Raw genomic sequence first — 21,453 nt, forward strand, 5'->3', positions numbered from 1 at the left:
GAACCCCAAACAGGATGAAGCCAAGTTTGTGCCTGGAATATGTAAAGTAGTTTATGGATATTCATGAGGGTCTATGAATATGCAACAGGCTGATGTCATGGGAGACAAGGACCATCGAGCAAAGGTTGTTATGGCCACCAAGACCCCCCAGTAATTTCGGGGACACCTCTTAATTAATCTGGTTTTAATTACATCAGCCTCTTGCATATTCATAGACCCTCATGCATATCCATAAACTCATTTACATATTTCAGGAACTATTTTACATGGCTTGTCCTTGGGGATGTCTCCCCATTTCAGGAGCCTCCACTGAAATGGAAAATTTAAACCCTCTCCCTTTGATTAATACTACTACTACTACTACTACTACTACTGCTACTACTACTACTACTAAATTAAAATAAGAATTAATTTTGGAATTAAGGAGCTCTCAGGCAAAGATATGGGAGTAGAAATAACAGTTCTTTATTAGGAAAAATTCAAAATACAAATGCAGTAGTACAAACAAAAAAAAACAGTGACAGAGTCAGAATCCTCTGAGAATCCAGTGAAAAAGGTTGATCCTCTTGGAATCCAGTGGGAAAAGATTTATCCTATGGGAATCCAATGGGAAAAGATTTATCCAGTGGGAAATGTGGGAGATTAGGCACCGACCGCAAGATCTCGCGATGTTGGGGCAGACAGAACCCCTCCCCTTTGCCGTTAAAGTTACTTAGCCCCCGTTTTTTTGGCCGTTAACCCCCGTTATCTATAACCCCATGGAACAGTCAATAAACGCCATTCACCGTCCACCACGTTGGTGCATGCGAGTACTTGGTCCGAGCGGCAGGAGGGTTGCTGCCGTGCCATTCCCGATCCAGGTCGTCACGCCTCAAGCAGAGGCAACAGGGAAAAGGGCTGATCCTCTGGGAATCCAGTGGGAAAAGGCTGATCCTCTGGGAATCCAGTGGAAAAAAGGTTAATCCTTGGGAATCCAGTGGGAAAAGCTTGATCCTCTAGGAATCCAGCAGAGAATGAGGCTGATCCCCTGGGAATCCCGTGGGAAAAGATTTATCCTCTGGGAATCCAGTGGGAAAAGCTGAAATTTTGGGAATCCAGTGGGAAAAAGGCTGATCCTTTGGGAATCCAGTGGGGAAACAGCTGATCCTCTGGGAATCCAGTGGGAAAAGGGCTGATCCTTTGGGAATCCATTTCTTACCCCCCCAAAGACAGGGCAAAGGCAGGGCCATGGAGTTTTTATAGAGTATCCCAAGGGTGGAGTTGGGGTTTGGGTCAGGGGAGGAGTTCTCAGCAACACAAGAAGGGTGAGATCAAATTCCTGCCTCTTAGCAACAGCAGCACTCCACAAAGAACCTGTCCCCAAATCCTAAATTCCCTCTAAAACAACTGAGAAATTATGGAACTTCAGATATATTCAATCAATTTCCTTCATTTAACACAGCTTGGGGTGTTTTTAAAGGATGAAGGTGAAGCAGAGGAAAATTAAGGCCAAACCAAAAGGAGAAGCAGCCAGGTGTGCTCCCAACATGGATCACAGGGAATGTGAGTGACCAGGGCTGTGCCTCCAGTGGGGGATGGAGCTGGAGCAGCGCACGAAGCTCTGCCCGCACTCGGGGCACTTGCAGGGCTTCCCTTACCGGTGCCTCCGTTGGTGTTTAGTCAAGTTAGAGTTGATGGAGAAGCTCTTCCCACACTGAGGACACTCATAGGGCCTCTCCCCTGTGTGGATGCGCCGGTGGGTGATGAGGGTGGAGTTGCGCTTGAATCCCTTCCCACAGTCAGGGCATTGGAAGGGCCTCTCCTCTCTGTGAATCCAATAGTGCCGGAGGAGACAGGACCTGGTCTGAAACCTCTTCCTGCATTTATCACACTCGTAGGGCCGTTCCCCAGTGTGGATGCGCTGGTGGGTGATGAGGGTGGACTTGTACTTGAATCCCTTCCCACACTCAGGGCATTGGAAGGGCCTCTCCTCTGTGTGACTCTGATAGTGCTGGAGGAGATGGGAGCTGGTCAGAGACCTCTTCCCACACTTGGAACACTCATAGGGCCTCTCCCCAGTGTGGGTCCTCTGGTGCCTGATCAGGCTGGAGCTCTGGCTGAAGCACATCCCACACTCAGAACAGTTGTATGGGCTTTCTCCAGTGTGGATCCTCTGGTGGCTGATCAGGCTGGAGCTGCACCTAAAGCTCTTCCCACAGTCCCCACACTCATAGGGCATTTCCCCAGTGTGGGTCCTCTGGTGCCTTATCAGGTGGGAGCTCATGGTGAAGCTCTTCCCACAGTCCCCACACTCATAGGGCTTCTCCCCAGTGTGGGTCCTCTGGTGCTTCATCAGGTTGGAGCTGTCGCTGAAGCTCTTCCCACACTCCCCACACTCATAGGGCTTCTCCCCAGTGTGGGTCCTCTGGTGCCTGATCAGGGTGGAGCTGTCGCTGAAGCTCTTCCCACACTCCCCACACTCGTAGGGCCTCTCCCCAGTGTGGATCCTCTGGTGCTTGATCAGGTCGCAGTTCCACCTGAAGCTCTTCCCACACTCCACGCACCTGTGGGGCTTCTCCCCATCATGGAGCTGCTCATGGAGCACCAGCTCCGAGCTCTGGCTCCATCTCCGGCCGCCTTCCCAGCCCAGGCTGGCTCTTTCCCCCTCACATCCCTGCCATCTGCGTTTGCAGCCCCTCCTCGTGCGGCAGCTCCGGGGCTTTTCCTCCCCGTTGGCTTCCTGCGCCGTGGAGCCGCTCAAAACGGCCTCTGCCACCAGGTTCTGCCGCGGGCATTTGTCCTCCCTGCTCTCCATGCTCAGCTCCTGCTCTGGGGGAGGAAGGACAAGGACAGCATGGGATTTGCCTCCGTGCCAACAGGCAAGGGCAAGGAGATCCCCCCAGGGCTGAGCTGCAGACGGGGGCCCTGCTGGGCTGGGAGATGGAGCAGCACAGAGGGGAAAGGGGCACTGACTTCCTCCTCACCTGCCTCAGTGTCCTGGGGCATCTTCCTCTTCCTCGCAGCCTCCCAGGGGTTGCCAATGGGAAATCCTGGTTTGGGGAAAACAAGGGATGAGCGCGTTTGTAGGAGCGTTGCGGGGTAGGACGGTCGGGACGAACGGAGATGAGAGATCTCTGCAGCCAGGCTGTGGAACTTGCGGTTTATTGCAAAGGGCCTGGGTGCAGGGCCCTGCTTGGAGCTGCCAGGCACGGCTCAGAGCAGGCCCGAGAGAAGAGAGGGGTAGAGAGGATTAGAGGGTAAGAGAGTAAGAGGGGAAGAGTCTAAGAGAGTAAGGTTCCCGTTAAAATACAATAAATCTTCTAATGTGTTGAATATTCTATTTCTCACTAACCAATCTAGTACAAGATACAAATCCTAGAGCATTTATATACAGCCTGTAAGAATCACTACATCACCATATCCTGTTATATTTTAAACCCTAAATCTCCTCTTTGGACCCCTCTCCTGAGCTAGTAGGGTCTGCTGTGACCCTTGGATCTGTCTGCAAGCAGAGGGAATTGTTTCATCAAAAGGGGATTACCTTCAGCCAGCCACACCATTGTTTCCAGCTGCTAAGTAACTAAGGTATCTCAAAGCTTGCTTTCATCTCAATCTTGCTTATAGTTTCTATATTCTCAAAATCTTTTGCCAGACAATCATATTTATAAGGCTTTCCTATTTCATCTTCCCCAACACACATTGAGTTTGAAGGTCCCTCTGCCCGAGTCCATCTCTACAAGTCAGCGGCCATCTGGGCTCCAGAAAAAACTCCCAAACACCAAGATTCAGCCCTGAAAAAGCCTCCCAGGAGTTCCCCGTCCCTGGTCCCTCCCCTCTGATGTTCGGGGGTTCCCCCTTGTCCCAGCTGCTGGGGTCATGCTTGGATTGGGGGTCCCCCTTCTCCTCGGTGCCCACCCTGCCCAGGCTGCTGGCAGTCCCAGCAATGCCAAAAGCTCCCCCCGCTTCGCTCTCCCCATTTCGGGATGCCGGGGCTGTTTGGGGTCCCGGGCTCCCTTCTCCCCTCATTCTCTGCTCTGGGCTGCAGCGGCTCCAAGGAGTCCCCCCTGCCCCTCTCCAGCCTCTTGAGGCTCCCGCCAATGGCGGCGCTCCCCCCTCTCTGGGCTCCCCACTTTGGGCTCCTGGGGCACACAGGGCTCTGCTCCTCCAGGCTGCCTCTGCCGGCAGCCGCCACCGCCACCCCCCGATGTCCCCCCAAGGGGCCTTTTCTGCTCAGCCTTGGACTTCTTCATTCTCCAAACATCCCCCCAAAACCCCAACCCAGGGACCCCCCGGGATATCCGGGCCGAGCTCCCCCTCCCCGCTCACCGGAGCCATGGGGGGGGCGATGATCCCACAGGTGGGGGCTGCGAATTCAGGCAGGGATCGACGGCCTGGCTCCCTCAGCTCAGCCTCGATCCGCCTTTGTCCCTCCTCTTCCCCTTCCTCCTGCTCCTCCTCTTCCATCCCCTCTCTTCCTCCCCCTCTGTCTTATCTCCACCTCCTTCTCCTCTTCCATCCCTCCCCTTCCATCCCTTCTCCTCCTCCTCCCTAACCCCACCTCCTTCTCCTCCTTCCATCGCTGCTCTCTCTCTGCCGTCATCCCTCCTCTTCCATCCCTCCTCCCCCTGCTCCTCCTCCTCCCTAACCCCACCTCTTTGTTCTCCTTCATCCCTGCCCTTCCCTGCCTCCTCCTCCTCCCCCAGCAGCAGCCACACCCTCGGTGCCCCGTTCCCGCAGCCCTCGCAGCCCGCGGCAGGAGCGGCGATGGAGCCGGGACAGGTCGGGATGGGCAGCGCGGGGCTCTCGGCTGCTCCCAGCCGCTGCGGGCGGGGGGAACCCGGCCCGGGCCAAAGGAGAGGCAAACTGGGCAAACTGGGGGCACATCACAAAGCTAAGGATGCAGCAGAAAATGGAGCTGAAAGAGTTATGTTAATATTAACTCCAAACAAGGAAAAACTGGAAATTCCAAAGGTTACGGAAGCCAAGAAAAAAGAATCAAACTAGTAAGGAAGTGAACAAGATAAATCAAAGAAATGGAAACTTCTTGATGGAAGACAATTACTTAATAAAATATGCTTCTAGGAAAATATTAGAAGACATGCATCAGAAAAACGAATGGAGGGCTCAAGCTTTGTGTGATCGTTTTTTAAGGAACTATGGCTGCACTGGGATTTTTGGAGTAGCAAAGCAAGTTACTGAAAGATGCTTAATTTGCCAAAGGATAAATAAAAAGGTGATGAGAAAAACAACATTAGGCGGTTGTGAGTTAGCTCATTGACAATTTCAAAGTATCCAAGCAGAAGTTTAGATTTGTTAGGCTCTGGATTTATTTGTAAAAAAAACCCATTTGATCTAGAAGAAAGAGAATATGCCATATGTTAGACAGGAGATTTTAGGAGAATAAAAATCTTCGAAGTTTCAGAAACACCCGAGAAAAAACAGGAAAAGAAAAAGGGGAAATGAAGGGGAGGGGAACAAGAGGAAAAATCAGAATGAGAGTGGGATCCTTTGCAGCTCTTGCCCCCTCCATTCGCGGCCGAGGCGCCTGTCCCGGGTCCCGGCTCGCTGCCCACCTCAGCTCCGCCTGCCCCGGTTTCCATCCCAGGTGCGGGCTCACTGCCCAGGGCAGCTCCACCTGCCCCGGCGCTGGCGGTGAATTTGTGTGCCCTGCTCCCACTGCCCGGCCCGCGGCCGCTCTGCCAGCCATGCTGGGGAAGATGGGGGTTGCTCTGTCCTGCCGCGTGGGCCGAGGTCACCGCGCCGACCGCACCGAGGGCGGGTCCCAGCCATCCCATCCCCGGCTGCCCTGCCCGTGCCAGCTGCGCTGGGCACCGCCGCTGCTGCCGGGGTCTCCCACCTGCCTTTTCTCTGCCGGGAGCTGCCGGATCAGCCGCCATAAGCCATGTGGGGGCTGCCCGCGCTCCAGCTCAGCCTCCACGGGAAGATCCCCCTCTGGCGATTCCGGCAGCAGACCCTGCCCACACTCCCACCGAGCCTCGGTGGGATATCCTCCCCTGACCCCGTCCTGCTCTGAGTTACGTCCCCTTGGTAACCACAGCTCCGGCTGTTCAGGGAAACTCTCTCTCTCTCTACAGGAAGCACCTTATTGAAACACTAGGAGCTCAGCTAAAAGACAGTCCTCTCCAAATTCTTTCCCAAAACACAGGAGAAAGGCTATAGAAGGTAAAATGTGAAAGAGTTAGATGAAGGGATTGCTCTATTTCCGTTAAGAGAGGTTCCCATGGCAGGGATGCGCTGCCCTGCCCCGCGGGAGCCACCAGCGCCCCTGCCGGCCGTGCCCGGAACTGCACCCAAGGGGAAAGCGCCGCAGCCGAAAGGCCGGGACTGGCTCCGGGCTCTGTTTGTTGTCACTGCCGGAGCTGTTGTTCTTTGTTTGCTTTATTTACACACTAGAAAAGAACTGCTATTCCTATTCCCATAGCTTTGCCTGAGAGACCCTTGATTTCACTATTCTAAAAATTAAGAGGGAGGGGCTTTGCATTCTCCATTCCAAGAGAGGCTTTTTCTGCCTTCCCAAGCAGACACCTGTCTTGTAAAGCAAGACAAGCATCCACAGGCACTGAGGGGGGCTGCAGGAAGGGGCAGAAGAAGGCCCTGCAGCAGCACTTGGGCACAAAGGCCCAGCAGGTGAATGCAAGAAGGGAGCAGCAAAAGGCCAAGCTGAAGGCAAAGGCCAGAGCAGAGTTCCTACAGCCCCTGAGGGATCAGCCCCAGGGCCCAAGGGGGCCCCAGCACCCAGGGCACGGGCTCGGCCACAAGCACCCGGCAGAGGCATTGCCCTCCTCGGCAGGGGACAGCCCACCCAAACAGCCCCTGGCAAGGAATCAGGGCTCCAGCTGCAGGGCACAAGGACACTGCAAGCACAGACAGCAGCACCCTCAGGACCAGCAAGTCCACCCCTTGATGGACATGGATTGGCAGGGCTGTCACAGCTCCCATCACACCAGGGACCCTCCACACTGGAGCCCTTGAGAACATTCAGGTGGGTCTGCATTGAGAGGAGGCCTCTCCTGATGGACACAGGAGCCTCTCAATGCACTCTGAATCTTAGACCTAAGGGGGAAAAATGCAAAAGATTTGTTTGATTAGTGAGGGGATAAGTGGGAAAGATGCATGGTTTTATTCAACCACTATTAGTAGATCTGGGAGATGGATTGGAAATGCATGAATTTTTATTTGCTCCTAATTGTTATCATGATTTGCTGGGAAGGGATTTGATCACTAAACTCAGGACACAAATTAATATTATAAAAGGTGATACAGAGGCCAGTTCTGTTGTACCTCTGTGTCAAATGTCTGGCAAGGCCTATGCTGAAGTGAAACCAGAAGTGTGGGCAGCCCCAAGGAAAGAGGGAAAATTAGATATGGAGCCTCTCCAAAGTACTCTGAAGCAACCAGGACAAGTGGTGTCTAAAAGCAACAGCCTGTTCCAGGGGAGGGAAGGAAGGGGAATCAGACAAAGCGCAGGTCACCGCCCCATGCTCAGCTCAACCCAAGGAGCTCTGGGTGCCTGTAAGAGCCTGGCACTGAAATGCCCTGGGCAGGAAGGCTTCAATATCTTCTGCTGACACCATGGCACCTAACAGGGGGGCAAAAGCAATTCTGACTGCTTCAGCAAGCACTGGATCAGAGATCAAGGTATATTCTCCCACAGGAAGCTGGGCTGGCACAGAGCCTGCCCTGGGACTTTGCTGTTGCCACCACCCAGCCAGGACATCGGCTCCTGCCTAAGGAGTGCAAAGCAGCACCACTGGTGGCCAAGGGGCCCATGCCAAGTGTCCCTGAGGCCAGAAACAGCCGCCAGCACAGCTGAACACGGGGGACCCCTCAGCCTGGCCTCAGGGGCTCTGAAGCCCCGGAGATTTGCACTTCCCGCCTGCAGCAGGACCATGGGAGCCCCCACTGAGCCTGCCCTGAAGGCAACGCAGCAGCAGCCAGGGCTCCACAGCGGGCCAAGCCCCTGGGCCTGCCCACAGATCCTCTGCTCAAACCCTCGGAAATCCTGGCCACCCTCCTCTGGCACCTCCAGCCACTGCGGCCAAGCCTTGCTGCCACTGCTGCAGCTTCAGCGCTGGCTGGGCCTGCACTGCCACAGCTGCTGGGGAGCACCAGGGCACAATTCCACTCTGGGGCTCACTCACAGCCACACTCTGGGCTGACTGGGACCGCATTGCTGCAAAATGTACCCATTTTGGTTCTTTTAAAACTTCTTTCTCTCCTCAGGCTTGGTTTGTCTTTGCCTTGGGAAAGGAATTTTAAAGGTTTTATTTAAGGGGTGTTACACCACTCAACAGAGATGAGTTTAACATCTCAACTGACTGGGAGTAGCCCAAAAGACACTGTGAAAAACACATGTATTTTATGATTGGCTTTTTGCAAATATTAAAATGAATATTATATGTGTTGTGTTAGAAGGTAATGCTGTATTAGTTTTCTGAAGTAGTGGGTTAAATATAGTTTTAAGTTATAAAAAATTGTTAAAATAGAAACGATGCTATGTAGGATACTTTTTTAAAAAGAAAGGACTCGCAGTGAGATAGCAGCCACAGGACACCTAAATCTTTCAGAGAAGAAGAATTTATGGCCCTCTTATCAGAAGAAACCAACTTCGTCCTGCCTCGAAGGTGCTATTAGGATTTGGAGGAAGAAATTGACGATGACCAGACAGAATCCTGAATTTGAATGGAATTTATGCATCATGTATGAAGTGTATGAATATGCAACAGGCTATGGTTTTTAAGGGTTAATCCTTTGTTAACGGGTGTCCTTTTTCGGGTGTCCTTTTTCAGGCTCGTGCTGCCCAGAAAAAGGTACCCGGATGTCCGTAACTGTTTGTCTTTATTGTCTCATATTGTCCTAATTCAGTTTGTCCAAATTATTATTACTCTAATTGTATAACTATTTTTATAACCATTTTATTACTATTAAATTTTTAAAATTTTGGAAACAAGTGATTGGCGTTTTTAACAATTTGGTAGCAGAGGATGGTTAACACCTCGCTGCCGGTGCTTTAGGAGAGTCAGAGTGGGGAAGGTGCCCCCTGCCCTCTTTGGCAGCCTTGCTCTGTCTGCTCTGAAGTGACCGACAGAAGCAGGTTAGGATCTGTGGACAAAAGGAGGCAATAAAACAAAGAGAAGGGAAAAAGGCTCCCTACAACCGCGGTAATTGGCCCCCTAAGACTAGTAGTGCGCACGAAGAACCCGGGAAGGAAAAGGGATTGGTAAGTATTTCTCGGGGGGCAGGTACGGGGGATGAATGTGTGTGAATGAGAGGCGGGCTGGTTGTCCCAGAGCTGCCAAGTGAGTGCTGGAGTCTCCCATGCTGCGTTTCCAACTTTCCGCGAGGGAAGCGGCCGGTAAAGAGACGAAGCGAGTGGTAAGAGAGTGAAAGAATCCCCTGGGGTTACTGGGACTGGGTCTCAGGGAGGGGTTGGACCCCTCGGAGGTAGGGAGCAAGGTTTCCTAGCCCAATCCACTAGGAAACAGGACAGTAGGGGCCCCTAAAAACCTGCTGGGTTGAGGGATTTATATTCCAAGAGCATCCAAGAGCAGGGTGGAGCAGAATTCTGTCGGAGTGAGGATATGCCCGAGGACACTCAGAGTGGGACAATGCAGCTAGATTGAGGGATGAAAATTTTGCCCAACAGTATCCGGGGTTGGACAACACAGCCAGATTGAAGGAAAATTTTTGCCCAACAGGATCCAGGGTTGAATAACACAGCCAGATTGAGGGATAAAAAAAATGCCCAAGAATATCCAGGGTTGGACAACACAGCAAAACAAATTAAATGCCCAAGAGCATCTGGAGTTGTATCACACCGCTGGGTTGAGGGACAGAAAATGCCCAAGAGCATCTGGGGTTGAACACAGCTGGATTGAGGGAAAAATACCCAAAAGCATCTGGGGTTGGACAACACGGCAGGACTGAGGGAAAATTGCCCAAGAGCATCTGGGGTTGGACAACACAGCTGGGTTGAGGGATATCCAATAGCACCGGGACTGGCCAGTAACAACTAAACTTGTAATAGGTGATGTGAAAGTAAAAGGTACCTTATTGTTGTTTTGTGGTGTGTGAGAGTGAGACACACACAAAGTCGGCCTCAACTTCCCGAGCGGGTGGGAAGGGGGAGGCAGTGGAAAGAGGAGTGAGTGACCTGCACACCAGGCCATTGTTCCCGGGCAGGTGGGGACTCTTGGGCCGAAGAGAGTGAGTGACCTGCACACCAGGCCATTGTTCCCGGGTAGGTGGGGACTCTTGGGCCGAAGGGAGTGAGTGACCTGCAAACCAAGCTGGTGTTCCCCGGTGTGTGAGGGGGCCGTAGCTGAAGAGTGTGAGTGACACAAATCAGCCTCACAGGTGAACGGGCACCGGAGGCAGCAGAGTCAGGGTCCTTACAGGAGGCCCGGAGATACTGAGACCCAGAGGCCAACCCCAAGGCGAGGGGGGGCCACAGAGACCCGAGATTTTCTGGCGACAGAGACCCACTTTGTGTCTTGAGAGTGTGAAGGAATGTGTGAAAGTGAATGAGAAATAAAAGTGAGTGAATGTAGATGAATGAAAGTATAGGTAATGTGGATTGTGCATTTTAAGCCTTACCATATCTCCTTGGAGAGAAGTGTATTGTATTCAAAAGCAGTGTGAGAAAAATGTGGGGTTTTTTTTGAGTGTAAGTAGTTGAAAGAAAACTGGTATTTAAGTTGTTAGTAAAAAGTGGAAAACAGAAGCAGGGGAAAAATAGATAGAATATTGAGAAATGGGGCAGAAATCCAGTAAGGTGGATACGGGAAAGAAAAGTGGAAAAAAAATTACCAACAGAAATACCCCAAGATAGCCCTTTGGGAGTTATGTTAGCAAACAGAAATACAACTCCTTGCAAAATACAGAGTATGTAGATGTTAATGAGAAAAAAAAAATAAAAACAAAAAACCAACAAAAAACCAAAACATGCAAACTTGTCAATTACATACTCTAAAAAGAGCATTAGAATATTTAACACAAAAGAAAGGAGTTATATATTGATTCAAGGTATGCCTTTAGAGTAGCACATACCTTAAGAAAAATTTTAAAAGAGAGATTACTTAATTCAAGAGGAAAAGGATTAGTATATGAGAAACTTATCTTAGAGGTTTTAGAGGCATTAAAATTACCTAAGAGAGGTAGCTGTAGTACATATTAAGGGACACCAAAAGGTAAAGACCCCAGAAATAAGGGGAAATAATTTGGCGGATCAAGAAGCTAAAGATGCAGCAGAAAATGGAGCTGAAAGAGTTAATATTAACTCCAAATGAGGAAAAATTGGAAATTCCAAAGTTTAGGGAAGCAAAAAAAAAAAGGGGGAATTAAAACAAGACAGATGGCGAACAAGATAAATCGGGGAAATAGAAACATCCTGATGAAAGACAATTAGATAATAAAATGCTTACTAGGGAATAGCAGAGGACATGTATCAAAAAGCCCAGTAGGATACTCAGGCTTTGTGTGATCGTTTTTTTTAAGGAACTATGGGTGCATTGGGATTTTTGGAGTAGAAAAGCAAGTAACTGAAAGATTTATAATTTGCTAAAAGATAAATAAAAGGGTGATGAGAAAAACAACATGAGAAGGTCGTGAGTTAGCTCGTCGACCATTTCAAAGTAACCAAGCAGAAGTCTGGATTTGTTAAACTCTGGATTTATTTGTAAAAACCGTTTAATCCAGAAGAAAAAGAGTACACCACCTGCTGGGGAGGGGGGAGGTTGTAAGAAAATAACATTTTTGAAAACCAATAAAAGAACAAAGCAGGGAAAGTATAAAGCTCAGAACAAAAATATTACCTCATCCATCCCTGTTTGTTCCCCCACTCGTTCGCGGCTGCACCACCCCCCAGCCCCTGTGCCGGCTCCGGCACAGTCCGTCTGTCCCAGTCCGTCTGTCCCAGCCCGTCTGTCCCAGTCCGTCTGTCCCAGTCCGGCCGCCTGGCCCGCGGCCGCTCCGCTGGCCGTGCCGGGGGGTGTCTGTCTGTCCTGCCGTGTGCACCGTGGTCACCGCGCTGACCGCACCGAGGGGGGGTCCCGTCTGTCCCGTCTGTCCCATCCCGGCTGCCCTGACTCTGCTCGGCTCCCGCCGCTGCAGCCGGGGTCAGTCCCGGCTCTGTCTCTGCCGGATCGGCCATGTGGGGCCGATCCACGCTCCAGCTCGGTCTGCACCGACACAGCCCCTCGGGCGATTCCGGCTGCAGACCCCGCCTTTGGAGCACCCAGACCCGGAGCTGTGCCGATCCCCTCGGGCGATTCCCCCTGCACACCCCGCCTTTGGAGCACCCAGACCCGGAGCTGTGCCGATCCCCTCGGGCGATCCCGGCTGCACACCCCGCCTTTGGAGCACCCAGACCCGGAGCTGTGCCGATCCCCTCGGGCGATTCCCCCTGCACACCCCGCCTTTGGAGCACCCAGACCGGAGCTGGGCCGATCCCCTCGGGCGATTCCCCCTGCAGACCCCGCCTTTGGAGCACCCAGACCCGGAGCTGGGCCCATCCCCTCGGGCGATTCCCCCTGCAGACCCCGCCTTTGGAGCACCCAGACCCGGAGCTGGGCCGAGTCCCCCGTCCTGCCCTGAGCTCCGTTCCCTTGGTAAGCACAGCTCCGGCTGCTCAGGGGAACTCTCTAAAGGAATCACCTCATCGAAACACTAAAAGTTCAGTTAAAAGAAAGCCCTCTCCTGATTCTTCCTAAAAATATGGGAGAAAGGCTATAGAAGATAAAAATCCAAAAAGAATGGGATAAAGGGATTAGTCCATTTCCATTAAGAGAGGTTCTCATAGGAAGGGATGGACCAGAGTTTGCAAACGCTCCTTTGATTTCGTCTGAAGTCTGAAATTTTAAGAAATAAATATAAAAGATATTTAGAAGACTCCATTGGCATAGCTGAACAATTAGACCAATTTTAGGTCCAAACATTTATACTTGAGAAGAGATGCGGTCTGTAATGAAAATAATATTTTTCTCAAGAAGAAAGGTAATTAATCAGAGCAACTGAAATAAAAGCTTAGGAAAAAGATAATCCATGGGGACCCCCAGAGAAGACAAAATGTCAACTGTACCTCCTAAATAAAGTTAAAATATTGAGGAGGGGTGTAAACACATGAATAATTATCGTAATTACATAACCAAGGGAATAAATGAGACAGCATATCAAAGGCGAAATGCAAAAACAAAAGGTTTTTGAGGGACAGCTTTTAGAAGAGAAAGAAGAAACTCCAACTAAATAGATAAACAAACTTAAAAGAAATAAGAAAATGGTTCTAAGTAAGCAGAAGATCTGAAAATCTTTAAAGAGATGGACACATAGGAGGAATAAGGAGGTCATAAGCTCTAATTTTTTTGTGGGGGGGACAAATATCATCTGGAGCCTGTGATAACTTTAAAAGTGGGTCCCCAAGAAGAAGAATTAGAATTTGTAATAGACACAGAGAACCTGCCTGTTATATGTTCCAAAAAGTTATAGTGTGAGCAAACATATGGTGAAAGCAACAGAGGCAAAAAGAGAAAGTTTTACATTTCTGGTCATTAAAGATGTGGTAATTGAGAGAAAAAACTAGAATTTGGATGGGAGATGTCTTATTGGTCCCAGGGGCAGGTAGCAATTTATTGGAACGAGTCTTACAAGTGCAATTAAGAATAGGAGTTATATCAGAAAATGGGAAAATGACAGCTAGAGTTTAAAAATTAGGCCAAGAAGATGAGGAAAAAAAAATCAGCAAAGAAGTTTGGGCTGGAGAAGGAAAGAGGAGAGGATTAAATATCAACCCCATAAGGGTTACAACTGAGAGAGAAGATTGTCCCATACGTGTACGTCAGTATCCTGTATCTTTAGAAGGACAGGAAGGTTTGAGGCCAGTAGTAGAAGGACTAATAAAGGATGGGGCATTAGAACCTTGTATGTCTCCTCATAATATCCCTATTCCCCCAGTAAAGTCTGATGGGAGTTATAGACTAGTACAAGATTTAAGGGAGCTTAATAAAAGAACTCAGACTCACTACCCAGTGGTAAAATATCTTAGACACTTAATAAATAAAAGTAGCTGGAAACCCAACCATGAGAAAATTGTAAGAATTTTATTCCTTCTCCCTCCCTCTTCAAAGAGGGAGATCAGAAAATTACCTAGATTATTGAAATATTATAGATTATAGATTGAGGGGTACACACAGGTAACGAAATTTGTGTATGAAAAAAAAAAAAAATTGACAGAAGGAGATGATATAAAACAGACCAAAGAAGATATTGTTAAATTAAAAGAGTTAAAACTAGCCTAAGTACTAGCTTTAAGCTTACCCTTGTTTGAAAAATCCTTTATCATTTATACATAAATACAGAAAATGGAGTAGCTCATAAAATTTCAATTCAGGAGTAAAGAAGAGTAAAAAAAAATATCTAGTAGCTTATATATCAAAAGATGTTAGACCCAGTAAGCCACAGCTAGCCTAAGAAGGAAAGAAAGAGAGAAGTTGAAGTAGGAGGGTGGTTAGCAAACTCTGAGATGTGAGAGTGTGGAGTGGTGACATCCTGGTGCTAGAAGAGAGCAGGGGTGTGAATGCGGGTTTTTACATGAAAGGCAGGAAGTGTTTCAACACATGGTTGTTTAGGGGGTTATTCAATGCCGAACTGGGGTCCAGAAAGGGTTTAGCAGGATGGACCCTCCTTGAAGAGGAAAGAGGATAAGTTGACTAGAGAAAGAAAAAGAATGTCAGGAGCACCTGGGGATGCCAAGTTTGGGGCTGTCAGGGCTGGGAGGTGTCTGAGCGCCCCCCAGGAGCGGCGGGGTCTCGGGGCTGCGGCAGGCACCGATCCATGGAGGTGGCCCGGCGCTGGCAGCAGGGGACACACGGGTTTGCCGGGCAGGAGCGGGGCTGGCTCCGCGGCGGAACTGCCGGGGGGCTCCCACACTGCCGGGGGCCCGAGCCCAGGATGGCAGCGTCGGCCCCGGTAAGCGGGACTAGAGAGAGAGAGAGAAGAGAGAGAGAGAGGGGGCAAAAGAGACCCAAGGCTGGCCCAGGGTCCCCATGCCCGTGGCTGCTCTCCCCTGCTCCGGCCCCGCAGCCAAGTGGCAGCAGCACGGCATTGACAGCAAGGCCGGGAACAGAGGGAGAGGGGGCTAGCACTAAAAGATAGAATCAAAGCAGAGATTGATGACTCTCCAAACCTCACAAAGTGCGTTGTTTTTTTAAGTAAGAAGTTTTTTTGGTTTTTTGTTGTTTTTTTTTCTTTTCTGTGTTTTGTTTGCTGTTAAAAAGAAGTTGTGGTTTTTTTTTTTTGAAGAATGGGTTTGTAAGGCTAAAACAATTAAATGCTGCCCAAAAAGTAAAAAGCAATAGATGTGATACATCTCGTGTTGAAATTAGTCAGGCTTTTCTTATTTAACTAACTGTAACTCACAGAAAGAAGAATTTGCCTCTGTAGCTATTAGCACAGCCAGACTGAAGAAGAAGAGGCTGCTGTAGAGAAAGCTTTTAGCTAAGCCCAGAAAGTTTGGAAGAAAAGTGAATGATAGAAGTTAATGCAGAATTGTCTTTCTTTTATTACTATGCTATTAAGAATTCCTTTCCAGGTACTATTGAAGCAACAATCAGAATCACAGAAAGAGGGTGAATTAATGCCAGCAGAATCAAAAGACTTGTGAAGAAACCTGAAGAATAGACTATCACATTTAAACCAGGTGATACCGAACTGACTTTCCAATGGGGACTGAGTGGTCATAGTTTAGAAAAACCCAAATGATCCAAGAAATGTACAAAGAATAACACTGAAGTAAGAAGTAAGACAATGCTTATATCACTGGTTTCAAGCACTACCTGAATAAAACATCTCCTTTGGGGAGGAATACTTCAGATAAAAAGATCAAGACTGTTTTTGTATTTTGACCTAAGCCTGTGAATTGTACAGGGGAGAAGGGGAATTACCATTTCCATTAGTAAACTTTATTTGATTCATTCCAATACTGGACGTGCTAGCTGGGTTATAAGTAAATGCTTGAATTGTGAGAATAATTAGTATTGTGGTTCACAAAATTTATGCTCTTACTGCAAAAAGTGTTAAAGTAATAACTTTGTTTTGTGGATGGGAATTATTAGTGCCTGTTGAATGAGAGATACCTGAGGAACAGTAAGAGACCACAGTTAAAGGGTCTCAAAAACAATTTGCCTGGAAATTTGTTAAGAGAAAGTGACAAGGAAATAGAGGGCAAGACCAGACTGGCCTCTGTATTTTGCCACCGAGAAGATCAAATACACCTGCTGTGGGCTGCAACCTCACAGGCATGGCAGGTGGGAGTATAAGCCATACTGGGCCTCTGTTATTCCTGTTTCTGGCACTCATTTGTTCTCTTTTCCCTTTCGGGATACCAGCAAGATCGAGTCACAAATGCTGCAGAAAGCATCACATGGAAAGAAACCAAAGTTCCTCTTTTATTACACACACCTATGTCAACAGCCACTGTTATAACCCATCCAAATTAAGAAACCTGTAGGCAAAACGGAGTAAATTATTGGATTACAAGAAACTTAGGAAAAAGTGGTAATAGATTTGGAATTGAATGTCCAAAAGGAGAGAGATGGATTTGTTTTACATTTAATCTTAAAGATACAGTTCAAGATTTGGTAAAAAAACAAATAGTAAATGAAAAGGTAAAACCAGCACAGCAATTTAACTCTGTATTGACCCCAAATTATCGATTGAGTCGTATTACAAGACTCCAAGCAGTTATGGAAATGATAGCAAATGGAGCCGCCCAGGCATTAGAGTTAATATCAAGTCAGCTAAGCCAAACAAAACCTGTAGTGTATCAGAATAGGTTGTCTTTAGACTATTTATTGGCAAAAGAAGGGGGTGTTTGTGGGAAGTTTAATATATCAGATTGTTGAATATTGATGACCACAGAAAAGTCATTCTAGCAAAAGCGAAAGAAATGAAAGAAGAAAAAAAAAAATATATATATATATGCATACAATAACCCAGGTACCGGCCCAAAATAATTAGAAAACAATGTTAAAACCTAGCTGGTGGGGTAATGTATTAGAAGAAATTAAGATCTTTCATTTTATGTGTTACAACTGTTTTTATATCTCTTCCTTGTGTAATCCCCTGTTTTATTCTGCCAGCATAGTCCAGAAGATGCAAGTAGATAAGAAATATTGCTCAAGCCAAATGATTTACAAAGAGTAGGGATTGTGAAAAACGCATGTATTTTATGATTGGCTTTTCGCAAATATTAAAATGAATATTATATGTGTTGTGTTAGAAAGTAATGCTTTATTAGTTTTCTTAAGTACTGTATTAAATATAGTTTTAAGTTATAAAAAATTGTTAAAATAGAAACGATGCTATGCAGGATACTTTTTTAAAAAGAAAGGACTCGCAGTGAGATAGCAGCCACAGGACACCTAAATCTTTCAGAGAAGAAGAATTTATGGCCCTCTTATCAGAAGAAACCAACTTCTTCCCTCCTCGAAGGCGCTGTTAGGATTTGGAGGAAGAAGTTGCCGATGACCAGACAGAATCCTGTATTTGAATGGAATTTATGCATCATGTATGAAGTGTATGAATATGCAACAGGCTATGGTTTTTAAGGGTTAATCCTTTGTTAACGGGTGTCCTTTTCAGGGCTCATGCTGCCCAGCAAAAGGTACCGGGACATCTGTAACTGTTTGTCTTTATTGTCTCATATTGTCCTAATTCAGTTTGTCCAAAATATTATTACTCTAATTGTATAACTATTTTTATAACCATTTTATTACTATTAAACTTTTAAAATTTTGGAAACAAGTGATTGGCGTTTTTAACAGACACCCACAGGGATAACGACCAGCAACAAAACATCAACGCCCAGCAGCAAACAGCAACCAACAGCTACCCCAGACACTGCCCCCAGCACAGCTGGAGACACCTGGTCTGGAAAAGGCTGAGAAGGAAATCCAGGAGTGTGGACCGAATTCACAGCAGAGGGGAAGAAATCCGGGTCCAACAGGAAACCAAATACTAAAAACCTACACAACTTGGAAGGAATGAACATTAAAGCAGGGGATTTAGATTGGTTCAGACTACATAAAGTTTAGGAAAAATCTAGTAAAACTCACATGGCATGGAATGATTTTCTCTGCACAGCCAGGGTATTTGTGAAAGAAATTATTTCTGTTGCACATCCTGGCCAGAACCAAGCAATGCCTTGACTCTCTAACACTAAAGAGATTCTTGGAGAGTTTTTGTTTTCCCTGCAGCTTCAGTGACAAAATTACAACAAAAGAAAAATTTTCATAATATTCTTTCTCACTTTATTTTGTCAGGAAGGTTTGGGACAGAAGGGTGAGAATCAAGTTTTGGTCAGGGTTTGTCCAGGTTCACCTTTAGGCTGAATTCTGGAAAAAATTACAAGAGCTTTAAAGGTGACCATTTATTTCATAAACAGTTAATAGATTGTTTCAACATTGTTTAAAGAAAAAAACAAACCCAAAAAACCAAAACAAAAACCTAAACTAAAGAAAAGGAAAACAACAAGCAAAAAAAGAAGCAGATTCTGAGCAGGGCACATGTGAGTCACTGGGCAGCCACCTCGTGAGTCACATGCATCATTAGATTACAAGCTGTCCTCGGAATAACCAAGCAGACAGCTCCAGCTCCTGACCTTCCTGCTGAGCAATCCACTGAAAGGAGGAACACAACATTTCACCATGGGATGGGATCAGATCATCTGTTAGCAGAAAAAAGAGGAGTTTGTGGAAAATTAAATGACTCCAACAGCTGTTGGCCAACAGATGACAAAGGAAAAGTGCTGAAACAGATAACAAAGGAAACAAGAAAGCAGCTCATGTTCCACCCCAAACGTGGAAAGGATGGGAAGGGGTCACGGTTTTGTGGCTCTCTGGCAGTCCATGGGTTAAACGAATGCTGTTTCTGCTCTGATGTGCTACAGCAACTCTCACCTTTTTACCGTGCTCCACACCTTGAGAGTGCAGCTCATTCAGCAGCTGAGAGAGGGGCCAGGGACTTGTAGATAAGGAAGTAACGGGCGAAACCACCAGCTTCAATAATTGTTACTAATTAACATGGACTGCTACTCAGACAAAGTCCCGCTAAATTCCGGAACTTCCAGAAAAACAAAGACTTAACAGAGCCGTGAATATCGGCTGTTCTACAAAAGTGGGAATGCACATTAACGAGGACATGCAGTTGGCGGATCGGGAGGTCTGAACCTTCCAAGTACCTCAGCCAGTGGGCAAAGGGAGAGGGAGATGAGGCCGGGAAAATGAGGATAAAAAGGAGGCTGCGAACTACAACAATGGCAGAGAGCGCACGGCAAATGCCCCACGGCCTCTCCCTCTGCTCAGCAATAAAGTCACTTGTACAGGACTCCTCTGTCTCCTCGGGGCACAGAAACCTCCGGCCACGTCAATTTCCCCGCACAGCCCCGGGCACGGGGCAGCCGCCTCTGTCCCAGCCACAGGAACCGGGCCGAGCCAGCGCTGCTCCGGCAGCGGCTCCTGCCGAGGCAGCGGCGGCAAGGAGACCGCGGGCAGCCGCTCCCGCAGCGCCCTCACGCCAGCGGCAACACGCGCCGGACACGGCACAACGAACCCGCCTGAGCCCCCTGCCGCCCCCGAGGCCCCCAGCGAGCCCCGAGCCCCCGCACAACCCAGCGCGGCTCCCACCTGCGCTGCGGCCGCCTCCCAGCTCCGCCGCCGCCTCACCGCGCTCCGGCCGCTGCCGCCGCTCCCGGGCCCGCACAGACGCTCCGCCAATGGCGCCGCCGCCGAGCCACGGCCGCCCTCAGGCCACCACCGGGGCCCTGCCCCGCTCCGCTCCCACCAATCAGCGCGCCAGAACCACGACTGACGGCACCGTCACCCAATCGCAGCCGGGGGCGGGCTCTGCACACGGCACAGCCTCGCTCCGCGCTCTCAGGGTCCCCCGGGCTGCGTGAGGGCAGAGCCGGAGATGAGGAACAGCCCTGGAACGGGCCCGGGCCCGAGGGGATTGAGCTGAAAACACAAACAAACTTCTCCGCACATCCCGCCGCGGCTTTCCCGGCACTGCGGCTTCGGTGGCTTTGGCTCAGCGGGAAGCCCTGGAGCCTCACTTCTCCTACCTCTAATTAGGAGCAGCAGTGCATCGCTTTGATTTCCCCCAAAAAGGGAAAACCACCCCAAACGCCTGTGGATGAGTGGGGGAGGGGAGAGATTTCTGACAGAAAACTCCAAAACCTCAGAGCAGGATAATGAGAAGTAAGTGAAGAGCCTTAAATCCAGCCTTCCCCCACGCCTCCCTCCTTCCAGCTGCACCTCCTACCCCGGCAGTGCCGGAGACAGGGAATGGGGCCGTGCTCACTTCATGCCCCGGAGCTTCTCCCTCTGCTCGGGGACAGGAGTCGTTCCCCTGCTGCACCCTGGTCTCTCTCCCACCGGAGACTTCTCCAGGAACTTCTCCAAGCTGAGTCCATCCCACGGGGCACAGCCGCCCTCCAAGTGCTGCAGCGTGGGTCACTGTGCCCCGGGGTCAGTCCTGCCAGGACAGGCTGCTCCAGCGGGGCCCCTCTGGCCACGGGGGCACAGCCTCCTCTCAGGCATCCCCGTGCTCCAGCGTGGCTGCTCCGGGGGCTGCAGGGGGATCTCTGCATCCCCATGGATCTGCGGGGGGATCTCTGCATCCCCATGGATCTGCAGGGGGATGTCTGCTGCCGCATGGATCTGCGGGGAGATCTCTGCATTCCCATGGATCTGCAGGGGGATCTCTGCATCCCCATGGATCTGCAGGGGGATGTCTGCCTCCCACGGATCTGCAGGGGGATCTCTGCATCCCCATGGATCTCGGCATCTGGCACTGCCGTTTTTGGAGGAGCCGGGAAAAGGCTGAGCTCTGCCTGAAGCTCTTCTCACATTCCCCAAACTCTTCTCGGCACAGGGAGAGTTTTACCTCCTCACAACTCTCCAGGCTGGGTTTGCAGCCCCTCCTCGTGTGGGATCTTTGAGGCTTTTCCTCCCTGTTGGATTCCTGCGCCGTGGAGCTGTTCCAAATGGCCTCTTCCACGAGGTTCTGTGGCAGGGATTTCTTCTCCCTGGTCTCTGTCTGCAGCTCAGTGCCTGGGGGAGGAAGGACAAGGAGAGGAAGAGACAGGGAGAAGGGAAAAGGAAAAGGCGGAAGGAAAGGAAGGAAGAAGAAGGAACAAGGGAGGAAGGAGATGGGAAAGGAACGTGGATGGATGAAGGACAGAATGAGGAGAAGAAGGAGGGTGGACAAGGAGAAGATGGGATTTGCCTCCATGCCAGAGGGAAGGGGAAGGAGATCCCCCCAGTCCATCCCTGGCAGGATGGCGTTGGCAGTGAGGCTGTCCTGCAGCGATGCTGGGCTGGGAGATGGAGCAGCAAGGAGGGGAAAGGGGCAGTGATTCCTCCTGCCCTGCCTGACTGTCCCAGTCTGGAGCGTCCTGGC

The 21,453-nt window shown here is 49.4% G+C and overlaps 1 pseudogene; it reads right to left on the reverse strand.

Annotated features, from left to right (window-relative positions):
- Positions 1-441: 441 nt before the first annotated feature.
- Positions 442-19,751, reverse strand: LOC136570642 (zinc finger protein ZFP2-like; annotated as a pseudogene).
- Between the last annotated feature and the right edge of the window lie 1,702 nt (positions 19,752-21,453).

The sequence above is a fragment of the Molothrus aeneus genome, unplaced genomic scaffold, assembly GCF_037042795.1.
Source record: "Molothrus aeneus isolate 106 unplaced genomic scaffold, BPBGC_Maene_1.0 scaffold_35, whole genome shotgun sequence".
Lineage (NCBI taxonomy): Eukaryota > Metazoa > Chordata > Aves > Passeriformes > Icteridae > Molothrus > Molothrus aeneus.